Below are 11,602 nucleotides of genomic sequence, written 5' to 3' on the forward strand. Positions count from 1 at the left end.
AAACTGCTTCCTAGCTGTGGGACTTTTGGCAGATTGAATAGCAGAACCCATTCTGAGCCTATGTTTTTTTCAAGTTTTAAAATGGAATATTAATGCTTTTGTGAGAATCTTTTTAAAAGGAACACATATAGTATTCCTAAGATTATGCCTAAAATTTCTTAAATGCTTAAAGTATATGTAAAATGATAAGTAATAACAAAAATGTCATCATCTGTCATAATAATAACTGCTGGGACCTGATCTGTTTTATATCAGAGACTGACTCCATCTATAGCTCGGTCAAATAACATTAATATAGCTTTAAGAAAGGCACAGTCATTTAGTCCAAGCCATGTCTGTATTTTCGGTGAAACATAGAGGAATCTGCATATGGCCAAGTCCTGTTGAAAGCCAATTTGGGACACTTTCACAGTATAGAGTCCAGACATCTGGCTCATAATTTTCAGAATCCTCAATGGAAAGAATGTTTTACAGCAGATAATGATATAAACAATTTATGTATTTTCATACATGAGAGGAGATGACCTTCATAACTTACTTGTAGCTTCATTTCTTATTACTTATGAGTCATTCAATAAATGATAGAAATAAATTATATTGCTCAACTGCCCTTTGTTATATATCCCCATCGCAAATGGATATTTTTCATTGTCCTGGCATATTTGCAACAATAATGTGTTTTCAGGCTATAAATATTGATAGAGCAAAGATGTGTGCGTTTGCACTTTGAATATTTGATAAGTTTCACAAACACCTATAGAATGAACATTAGTAGGAAGCTTCACTTATCCCCAAAGGACAGTTCATGCTGCAGAGGTTTAAGAAATATCTTTCACCAAATGAGTTGTTTCCACTAAACAATTATTTATTTTTAACTTTTAATGTTTTTATTTTCAAGTTTTAAGTTTGTATCCAGAATATTAATCATTATAAGGAAATGTACAGATATGTGACATTATATAATTCCCCTGAGTGAGTAAAATGTTTAAAAATTTAATGTAGAATTCTATAAAAGCAATTTTTATTTTGAATAATCACATTATTAGCTAACCATGATGAAAAACTAGATATGTTGTCTAACTGTGGAAGGATTTTGTCAGGCAGGGTGTCCATGCAGTGGGCGTGGAAGAGAGGGATGGAGAAGAAAAACAAGAGTAAGCATCTTTCACATCATAATTGCTGTTATTTGTGTTTAAACAAATGCAACCTTTCTATAATGCTTTTAAAAATGAAATTATGTAAACTTCTGTTAATTTAAATCTCACAAGAGTGGAGCTTATTAAAAAGCAGATGCACATCTGTCTTCACTCTATTTATGTAGTTACTAAGTCATACCCCTCGGAATATCCCAAACAGAGGGAGCGTGATGGTGCCTGTTTCATAGTGTTGCTATGATGATTAGAGAAAATGAACATAACATATGTATATGCTAAGAGCAGTGTTGGTACATAGTAAGCAATCTTCCACCCATTTGTTTCCTACCCCATATATCCCGCCCCCCAATGCCTAAGTTCCACTGAATGAATTATACGTGGTTCTTTGAATGTGGTGTGCCTTTCCCTGTGGCTCCCTTTGCACCTGCTGCTCCCCGCATTTCAGTGTCAAATTTCTCTCCGATCCCGGGACCACTGCTGTTTCTCTTCTGGCCCTCACTCTTCCCAACCTACACATACATGGCACATAGACTTGGACATTTTCTACTACTCTTGCAGGACGCATCTCAAGCATTCTTGCATATCTCAATTTTCATCACACCTCTTTGGCTTAAATAACAAACAGAAAGTGAAGGAGAGAGACTCGCTTTGGAGAAAACTGAATCCAAGAATCATCACAGTCTTTTCTCTTCCTCTTCATTCTCTCTCGTTACAGATGGGTTTTCACTTCCAACAGCTTGTGATCAATATCGCTCAGGCTTAAGAACTCTAGACAAGAGAGAATGTCAGAAACAAAAATTGCTATAGTGCCATTGTGAGAATTCATGACACTTGCCATTTTAGATCCACTTTTAAGCAATGAGGAAAAGAGCCTATAAGCGATTAAGCAGAGTTTGACTAAACGTATCTACACTTACACTGAAGTATTGATGTTTTCATATGTCAGTAGCCTAGAGTCAGAGGATGAAGAAATGGTTAAATTTTGCCTGGCAAAGAGAATACACACACACACACACACACACACACAAACTATACACAAGAAAAGTATGTAAAATAAGGGGTATTGGGGAAATAGCAGAGGTATAGCAAAGTAAACACACTTCCTTGAGACCATGTTATTTCATGAAGAAATGTGTTAGGCTGGGCCTAAACTTTGCATATCAGGTGGTCAGTGGCCAGTGGAGAAAGAGGTTCTACTCCAAAGTTTGCTTTGTGGAAGTGAGCAATGAGCAAAAGTATGTTAGCAGTGGCAAAGCTGTATGAGTCTAGAGCAACCTCAATTTTTGCCTCCTCAGAAGAAAGAATTTGACCAAGGGACATAAGGCAGAATGAGAGATGGAGGTAAGTTTCAAAGCAAGAGTGAAAGTTTATTTAAAAGTTTTAGAGCAGGAAAGAAAGGAAGTAAAGTACACTTGGAAGAGGGCCAAGCAGTGCCTTGAGAGATCAAGTGTGTGGTTGGACTTTTTTATTATTATTGTTATACTTTAAATTCTGAGATACATGTGCAGAACGTGCAGATTTGTTACATAGGTATACACATGCCATGGTGGTTTGCTGCACCCATCAACCCATCGTCTACATGAGGTTTTTCTCCTAATGCTCTCCCTCCCCAAGACCCCCACCCCTCAACAGGCTCCAGTGTGTGATGCCCCCTCCCCGTGCCCATGTGTTCCTATTGGTCAACTCCCACCCACGAGTGAGAACATGCAGTGTTTGGTTTTCTGTTCTTGTGTTAGTTTGCTGAGAAAGATGGTTTCCAGCTTCATCCATGTCCCTGCAAGAGACATGAACTCATCCTTTTTAATGGCTGCATAGTATACCATGGTATATGTGTGCCATATGTTCTTTATCCAGTCTGTCATTGATGGGCATTTGAGCTGGTTCCAAGTCTTTGCTGTTGTGAACAGTGCCACAGTAAACATACGTTTGCATGTGTGTTTATAGTAGAATGATTTATAATCCTTTGGGTATATATCCAGTAATTGGATCTCTGGGTCAAATGGTATTTCTAGTTCTAGATCCTTGAGGAATTTCCACACTGTTCTCCACAGTGGTTGAACTAATTTACACTCCCAGCAACAGTGTAAAAGCATTCCTTTTTCTCCAAATCCTCTCCACCATCTGTTGTTTTCTGATTTTTTAATGATCACCATTCTAACTGGAGTGAGATGGTATCTCATTGTGGTTTTGATTTGCATTTCTCTAATGAGCAGTGATGATGAGCTTTTTTTTTATATGCTTGTTGGCCACATAAATGTCTCCTTTTGAGAAGTGTCTGTCCATATTCTTCACCCACTTTTTGATGGGGTTGTTTTTTTCTTGTAAATTTGTTTAAGTTAATTGTAGATTCTGGATACTAGCCCTTTGTCAGGTGGATAGTTTGCAAAAATTTTCTCACGTTGTGTAGGTTGCCTGTTCACTCTGATGATAGTTTCTTTTGCTGTTCAGAAGTTCTTTTGTTTAATTAGATCCCATTTGTCAATGTTGGCTTTTATTGCCACTGTTTTTGTCATTTTAGTAATGAAGTCTTTGCACATGCCTATGTCCTGAATAATATTGCCTAGGTTTTCTTCTAGGATTTTTATGTTTTTAGGTATAACATTTAAGACTTTAATCCATCTCAAGTTAATTTTTGTATAAGGTGTAGGGAGGGGATCAAGTTTCAGCTTTCAGCATATGGCTAGTCAGCTTTCCCAAAACCATTTATTGAATAAGGAATCCTTTCCCCATTGCTTGTTTTTGTCAGTTTTGTCAAAGATCAGATGGTTGTAGATGTGTGATGTTATTTCTGAGGCCTCTGTTCTGTTCCATTGGTCTGTATATCTGTTTTGGTACCAGTACCATGCTGTTTTGCTTACTGTAGCCTTGTAATATAGTTTGAAGTCAGGTAGTGTGATGCTTCCAGTTTTGTTCTTTCTTCTTAGGATTGTCTTGGCTATGTAGGCTCTTTTTTTGTTCTATATGAAATTTAAAGTCGTTTTTTCCAATTCTTTTAAGAAAGTCAGTGGTAGCTTGATGGGGATAGCATTGAATCTGTAAATTACTTTGGGCACTGTGGGCATTTTCATGATATTTATTCTTCCTATCCATGAGCATGGAATGTTTTTCCATTTGTTTGTGTCCTCTCTCACTTCTTTGAGCAGTCGTTTGTAGTTCTCTTTGAAGAGGTCCTTCACATCCTTTGTAAGTTGTATTCCGAGGTATTTTATTCTCTTTGAAGCAATTGTGTGTGGGAGTTCACTCATAGTTTGGCTCTCTGTTTGTCTGTTATTGATGTATAGGAATGTTTGTAATTTTTGCACATTGATTTTGTATGAGACTTTGCTGAAGTAGCTTATCAGCTTAAGGAGATTTTGGGCTGAAACAATGGGGTTTTCTAAATATACATTATGTCATCTGTAAACAGAGACAATTTGACTTCCTCTTTTCCTAACTGAATACCCTTTATTTCTTTCTCTTGCCTGATTGCCCTGGCCAGAACTTCCAATATTATGTTTAATAGTAGTGGTAAGAGAGAGGGCATCCTTGTCTTGTGCCAGTTTTCAAATGGAATGCTTCCAGTTTTTGCCTGTTCAGTGTGATATTGGCTGTGGATTTGTCATAAATATCTCTTATTATTTTGAGATACATTCCATCAATACCTAGTTTTTCGAGAGTTTTTAGCATGAAGGGCTGTTGAATTTTGTTGAAGACCTTTTCTGCATCTATGGAGATAATCATATGGGTTTTGTCGTTCGTTCTGTTTATGTGATGGGTTACATTTATTGATTTGCATATGTTGAACCAGCCTGGCATACCTGGGATGAAGCCAACTTGACTGTGGTAGATAAGCTTTATGATGTACCGCTGGATTCGGTGTGCCAGTATTTTATTGAGGATTTTTGCATTGGTGTTCATCAGGGATATTGGCCTGAAAGTTTCTTTTTTGTTGTGTCTCTGCCAGGTTTTGGTATCAGGATGATGCAAGCCTCATAAAATGAGTTAGGGAGGATTTCCTCTTTTTCTATTTTTTGTAATAGTTTCAGAAGGAATTGTACCAGCTCCTCTTTGTACCTCTGGTAGAGTTTGGCTGTGAATCCGTCTGGTCCTAGACTTCTTTTTGTTGGTAGACTATTAATTACTGTCTCAATTTCAGAACTTGTTATTGGTTTATTCAGGGATTCAATTTCTTCCTGGTTTAGTCTTGGGAGGGTGTATTTGTCCAGGAATTTATCCATTTCTTCTAGGTTTTCTAGTTTACTTGTGTAGAAGTGCTTATAGTATTCTCTGATGGTAATTTGTATTTCTGTGGAATCAGTGGTGATATCCCCTTTATCATTTTTTATTGCTTCCATTTGATTCTTCTCTCTTTTCTTTCTTATTAGTCTGGCTAGCAGTGTATCTATTTTGTTGATCTTTTCAGAAAACTAGCTCCTGGATTTATTGATTTTTTGAAGGGCTTTTCGTGTCTCTATCTCCCGTTCTGCTCTGATCTTAGTTATTTCTTGTCTTCTGCTAGCTTTTGAATTTGTTTGCTCTTGCTTCTCTAGTTCTTTTAATTGTGATGTTAGGGTGTCAATTTTAGATCTTTCCTGCTTTCTCTTATGGGTATTTAGTAGTATAAATTTTCCTCTACACACTGCTTTAAATGTGTCCCAGAGATTCTGGTACATTGTTTCTTTTTTCTCATTGGTTTCAAAGAACATCTTTATTTCTGTCTTCGTTTCATTTTTACCCAGTAGTCACTGAGGAGCAGGTTGTTCGGTTTCCATGTAGTTGTGCAGTTTTCAGTGAGTTTCTTAATCCTGAGTTCTACTGTGATTGCACTGTGGTCTGAGAGACTGTTATGATTTCTGTTCTTGTGTGGTCGGACCTTTGACTTGGGGTCTTATAGGTTAACATTCTGCATGCACAGTGGCCTTCCAGCACTTGGAGGGGCCACGCGCTCAGTGTGTTTACTGGAGTTGTAGGCATGCTCACTTGAGGCGTTCTTCCATAACAGTCTAGCATTCCTAGAAGAAGGTCATACACCAGTTAAACTCCGCCATTTTGCCTCTTCATGGGCATGCTTGAGCTCACTCAACCAACTCCTGAGATCTTATCGGGAAGCTGCTGATCAGAGGTTTCAGGTTTTTTTCTATCTATTGGGAGACTGCCTTTCCCTGGTGCTAGCTGTGACCAATTTTCATTTCAGAGAAACAGCTTAACAACTGCCTGACCGTCATCTGATGGTCGCCTGATATTCCTGGTGGGGGTGTGGTGGGGGGCTCTCTCCTGCCCTGCTCATGCCTGACTTGCTACCTACTGTAACAGAGAAGTTTTCAGTATAACTATACAGTCATAGAAGTTTTGTATTCTGGAAGGGTAGGCCTTGTTGGTAAGGCATTCATAGATAAGGGTTTAGCAATAGACTCTGCTTCCTTAAGCTAACTCTGACCTGCTTTCTCCGATAAACTGCTGAAAAGCGGAAGAAATGACGCTTCAAAGTCATCCTGATGTGTCTCTTCATTTATCCACAGAGCTCAAGGTGAGTTTGAGCTCTTGCCACTCAAGCTATTCCCAAAACAATAGACTTTAACATATGCGAATAATTATCAACTTATCTAAAGTTGTTCTAAAAGTTAAAAATGGTCCTTGCTTAAACTCTTGGTTAAGATAGTTATAGAATGATTTCATTTGATTGTCTTCACAATTAATCAGTCATTCATTCAAGGTGAATTTGGAACTTGACTCTGCTTCCATATGTATATTTTCTGTCCTTCTGGCACTCATTCTTTATTGCATTTGTATGTTTCAATGCTTGAAGTCCTATCATTGCAACTATTTAGCACCAGCAGCATTATAGCTGCTTCAAAACAATTGCAATCATGATGATTCAAATGACCTTTCCTTTGAGAAATTGTACATCAAATTCACTACTTGCAACTGACAATATGGTTTCCATATCATACCCTACAATATATCAGATTTAAGCTCTGGTTCTCAAAAACTAAAAGGTTCTGTTTTCCTTGCAGCCATTTACATCTAATTAATACAGTCTTTTTAAAATCCATTGCTATGGTGATAAAAGTGCTCGACTGGAAAAAAAAAAAAAAACTTTTAAAATGCCAACACAGTATGTCATATATTTACAACTCTTTGATAATGTTGTCATCTTATCATTCTAACCTTTTTATCATCCCTAGATAGAGACAAGTATACCTTTTACTTTGAACTTTGCTGTAGTTGCTCTAAACAACAGATTTTATAATGAACTGCATTGATTACTTTTGATGTGATTTGTAATTGTGCACTTCAGTTTTAGAAATGGCTCTGTCATGTCGTGTTTGTACCTTTGACAAACTGACCCAGTTTTCGAAATGCTTTCAAATCTATGTTTGAGTTAATGACCTAAATCTCTGTCTTGATGAGTTCGGCGCATTTAACATCTTTCTCATAGGAGCAGGGAACTGCGATCGCTGGACATTACTCATATCTCCCTACCCATACCAGGAGCTTAATTGAAGCATGGTTTGCAAATGAGAGTCAGAAATCAACCAAAGAATTCCGTCCTCTCTTTAGCTGTATTCATGAAAGTTTAACTGGAAAGTTTACTCCAAACTCTAACTTAGCACACATCAATTTATTGTAAAAGCAATTATTTACACATTAAAATGCATCCAAATGCTTTACGCTTAAATTTAGGCGATCTGGGCATGTGTGCAATGCTACCAATTTTATCACTGTAATGTCATAAGGATCTTTAGCGTACAGAATTACAATGAATGTGGTGGTTCAGGGATTCAAATCTCCTTAAATACTCATTCACATGACAGACTGGAGCAATTAGTGTATAGTGACAGTGGTGCATGGATAACAAGAGTGTCTCATACATTTCCACTGAGAGTCATCTTCCATTATAATCATCCTAATGAAAAAAACACAGTGGTTGAAGGGAACTGCTATTGGTATAATGTTAAAAAAAAAAAAAAAGAAATGAACACTAAAAAACATCATTAAAGTCACATTAACGAACTGATTGAAATTGACCAGAAAGGGAATAATCATGGAACTGTCATTATTACCCTCTTTCTTACAGCTTTGAGTCCAGGTGCTACAGAAATCTCATGTCAGTGGGTGCCTGTGTTATTATATCGTTGCAGAGTATTGTGCATGGGGAAAATGACATACCCAATGATTCCAGTAGTTCTAGTATGTCAGCTCAGGTTTCATCTCCACCATGGAATCCATTCTCCACTTAGAGCTTCCATCCATGTATGGAAAGTTACATTAAGGCATTGAATAAAAAGTAAATCATTTTATTGTTAGCTATATCGCCTTAAAAAAATGTGTTCACTTAAAAACTAGCTGTGTTTTGCATATTCAAACACATATTTTCAAGTGATTTCTCTTCCTGCTCCTTTAAATTTTTCTTTTCATAAAAATGACAAATAAAAGGACCTAAGCCCAAACTGAAGATAAAAAGGCAGAAGGAGAGATTTAACGGAGATTGATGTCTAGAGAAACAAGAATGTAAATCAATACATGGGGTGGAATTGGTTTGTTGTAACATCAACCTGCCGTGCTAGCAGATGGAAGAACGATGTGCGTGTGGACTTGGGATAAGAGGGTTCAAGCCAGGAAAGGCTGATGATGTTGCAGTGAGAGAATGTGTTGACAGCTCGGCTCATTTAGCACCGCTTTCCCCCTGATCCTTGAATAACCAGCCCAGTATTGAGCTGCTGCACTTGGCAGGTAACAAATCGAATCTAGTTCATCTGCAAGTAAAATAGTCTCCCTGAATTAGCCAATCTGATGATGTGCTTTCCAAGTTTATTACTCTAGTATATTTAAAACCTGCTATTGATTGTTAGAATCTGAAGGTGCTTATTCCATTGGGATTCTAAGTTTGGGCAGAGGGAAAGGTAGAGCTGAGTGATGCCAAGTTAATAAGCCACAGAATATTGAACATAAATACAATGACTGCTTTTTTCACATATAGTGATTGCTGAATGGAATATTTTAGATATTCAGCAATTTTGCCAACAGTGTTTTAAGTACATGCACAGGGGCCTTAGTGGACAATTTTGATATTCACCTTCTTTACTTTCATCAGGTATTGGAAAACCCTCAGGATATTACTGCTTCCTCCAGCTCTTTAAGTAAAAGGGCAAAACAAAGATTTTGATGGGAAATTTTTTTCTCTTACAACCTCTTCAACTTCTTTGTTCGTTAGTAAATGATTTTCTCTTGCATACAATTTCAATTCTACCTTCGTTTGACACAATCGAGTGGTGTATAACCTTGGAATGAGCAGACGATGTCAGCACAGATCCGACAAGACAATTCCTGTTACAGAAAATTGGAAAATGCTTGCATAGAAATTCAAGGACCTTAATGTAAATCCAATAAGAGATCCAGAAATCAAAATACTTGCCTTTCCTTCAAAAGAATATGACTCTTATGTGATGCCCTGCTGCTCGGTTGACTATTTATAATAACATTGCTGAACTTCTCTAGATGATTTGCTATGTTGATGGTCACTTAAACGATCATCAGTATGAAGCAGCAGGGATTTTAGAATGTTTCTTTAAAACTTTTGATATTCATCATGTTATCTGTCATTCTATCAGTCTCCAGGGGCTGTCATAACAAAGTACCACAAACTGAGGGGCTTAGAACAAGAGCAATTTATTGTTTTGCAGTTCCTGAGGCTAGAAGCCCAACATCAAGATGTTGATGGGCCATTCTCCCTCTGAAGCTGCTCAGGGAGGACACTTCCTTCTGTTGTCCAGTTTCTGGAGACCCCAGGATTCCTTAGATGCATCAGCATCCCTTGGAATCCTGCCTCTGTCTTCACATGGCCGTCTGACCTGTGCATCTGTGTCTTCACCCTCTGTGTCTCCACCTCTTGTGTGTGTGCCCAAATTTCCCCATTTTTATACAATGGAAACAGCAGTCATTTTGTATGAGGGCCCAATCGAATGGCCTCATCCTAACTTGATGACATCCGTAAAGACTCTATTTCCAAATAAAGTCACCTTCCTTGATTCCAGGGCTAGGACTTCAACATATCGTTTTAAGGCACACAACTTTTAACAGTCAGTATTGATTTTATGTAGTGACATGCTCTAATTTTTGCCCAGCCAAGTTCATTTGCTTATCTAGATAATAAACAGATAAACTGCAAATAAAAGTCATTGTAAACACATTAAAGAGAGAGTTTCCTTCATGAACTAAGGGCAACTATCATTCTGCATTGAAAATGTTAACGATGAGATAATATGAATTGCTTATAAGAAGTATCTATAGAATTGAATCACTTTTCATTATATAAGAATTTCCTGATTCTTGTAAAACCAGCTTCCTCTTTTATCAATTGCTAATTATCTTTTTGTGTTTGATAAAATAATATTGAGTCTTACTTATTTCAATTTTTCTTGAGTTCAAGCAAAAAAATCTCCAAGCCTAGTTTAAGCTATTTTCCCATTGCATTTTTAAGCAAATAGAAAAGAAATATAAACTTATTTGTTAATATTAAATATAAAAATAATTTTCTGGTGGTAACTGATTTCTTGGCTATATTATATGGAGTTTTACATGGATACAAACAAAGGAAGTAGTATTCATATAATATATTTTTATTCAGACAACTAGGAAAGTTTTAATTCTGAATTTCATTTAGATAAATTTTTCTCCTCTATAGAAAGAGTTATAGCTTTAGTTTTTGCATGTAGCCATGCCTGAGAAATGTGATAGAGCTTCCTCGAGTATACATAGAGACAACAGGATGAAGCTAGTATCATTTTCACATCTTAGCTGGATTCTGTTTCCTGTGCTTTGCCTAATGGTGAGAATTGTTCGTGTCTCTTAAATGGTACTCTTTAAAAAGTTCTCAATTTGTTAATAAAATAGTTATTTCATTGAAGTGGTATTGAATGGATTTAAGAACTTGAATTCTGGAGTCAGCCTACCTGTTTCTGAATGCCCTTCCCCAACTGACTAGCATGTGAACTTGGCCAAAGCTCTCATCTTCTCTGGGTCTTAGTCCTATAAACTGGTACCGTTCTGTAACTGATAATAACATTGCTAATTTATTACTAAGAGCTGATAAAAAAATGAATTGATTTAATAGGGGAAAAACTTAGACTAATTCTTGGCACATACTAAGCATTATGCTAATGTTAGTTATTTTCCTATTCCTGATTATATTGCTGCTATCATTATTCGCTATTACACAATTATGAGAAGACAGAGCTACAGTGAATAGAGCAGTTGGCTAAAAGATTTAAGACGGCTCTGGCCACTCTCTTTACTTTTCTAATTTCCCTCACAATTTCCAGCACATAATTAAGTAAAGGAAATAGTAAGAATATTCTGGAATGGTGTCCTCTGACTACATTGCTAGTACACCTGGCCCCACACAGAAATATGAAATGCTCTTTTGGTTTTCTCTCCAGTGTTTTTCTGTAATGTATCCAGCATTTTAT

The sequence above is a fragment of the Papio anubis genome, chromosome 3 (assembly GCF_008728515.1).
Source record: "Papio anubis isolate 15944 chromosome 3, Panubis1.0, whole genome shotgun sequence".
Lineage (NCBI taxonomy): Eukaryota > Metazoa > Chordata > Mammalia > Primates > Cercopithecidae > Papio > Papio anubis.